The sequence below is a fragment of the Pleurodeles waltl genome, chromosome 2_2 (assembly GCF_031143425.1).
Source record: "Pleurodeles waltl isolate 20211129_DDA chromosome 2_2, aPleWal1.hap1.20221129, whole genome shotgun sequence".
Lineage (NCBI taxonomy): Eukaryota > Metazoa > Chordata > Amphibia > Caudata > Salamandridae > Pleurodeles > Pleurodeles waltl.
In genome coordinates, this window is record NC_090439.1 from 334347715 (window position 1) to 334349304 (window position 1590).

The window sequence follows — 1590 nt, forward strand, 5'->3', positions numbered from 1 at the left end:
GAGCTGGTATATCCCCGGAGGCCTCCCCATAAATCGCCACCGAGACACATTTGGAGTTATAGAGCGTGATGATCTGATGAACTGGTCTGTGCCCTAATCTACGGGCAAAGCAAAAGATTGCTTCAACATTTCTTTCCATTTGTTGGAGCTTATGGTAGTCAATATCACCACATATGCTGGCTATGCCAATGATTACAAAAATGTTGTTCTGAATCTGGGGCACTCTCTTTCTTGTACTGTCATAAGGGCATAGTTTGCACTGATGCTGGCCTTGTAAGCAGGATCAGGCTTGTTTTCCACAGATGATTAAGTCAAAAAGGGGCATATGCCCTGTTCTTCTGCTTCATTGAGAACACAAACAGAAATAGGATCAAATACTTCCCACCTTTTCACATATAGAAATGAAAAAATGCTTCTTTGAATTGTCTTTGTAGGATCCTGCGCTAAAACAGTCCTACCCTTAATGCAGGCACCCTTGTAGCATAGTTTAATGGTGCCTGCTTTGGGCTAGGTAGCCACGTGTGTGCCATCACTGAAAGAGTACTAAAGAGAGTTGTATCTGTCAAATATGGCACTCGAAACCTCCATCCCATTCATCCAACACAGAAGAGAAATTTGCCTTGCTGCACTTCGTTGCATGAATTCTTAGGAAATCTGCCCATAGATCTGAGATCTGAACCTGTTGATCTTGTAGAACAGTTGTGTCTTCCCCTTTTCAACCCTGGATTGTGGGTGTGGTGCTGTCTAGACGGTGAACCCTTCTACATGTATCTATGTTGGGCTCTATGAGTTTCTTTTAACGTATTTGCAAGGGCCTACAGCCTACAGCTTAGCTAAAGTCAATTAATTTATACGTTTTGCAGACAATTTTGAGGGGCGCCTATGGGAGATCCTGTTTTTTCAGCCACTGGCATACAATATGACATGTTGCTTTTTTGAGCAGCATCCTTGATGATATGGTTTGTATTTTTAATGCCTGGACTATTTCTTTCGTACAGTCCTCTCCCCTACAGGGCCTTGACCCTTTGACTTGACCGTTTTCCCACCTTCTTTTACACTTCCATGCACCTTTCTCCCATTCCTACCTGGATCCAATTGCTGCATTTAATCCTCTACATTTACTTGTAGCCCCATTCTGGTATTGTTTGCTCAGCCCACCTTGACAGGCTAAGAACTCTAGAAGAATTCTCTGCCTGGTCTCAACTCAATACTGTGTAATTGCTTTCCTGTGGTCCCCTGAACATACTTGGTGTATCCCTTGCAATGTGTTTTTTTCTTTCTTATCTTTATTGCTTGTGCCATTTTCTGTATTATATCCCTTCATGCTTTTTCCTTACTTTGCTGTGTTTTTGTGACTGGACTGTTGGACACCCTCTTGCTCCCTACCCCCCCTTTGCGCGATAATGCCATTTCCATCACTTGGTCCCAATAAGACCTGATATCTGTATCTATATTTCCCCAGCTACACCCCTCTTGTGCAATTGCGCACCAGTTCCTTCTCACCATTGCAGTCCGACTCATACCAGAACAGCAAGCTACTAACCTCTGGTAATGCCTTACCTAGCAGAGACTCTATATAGCTGCTGATAC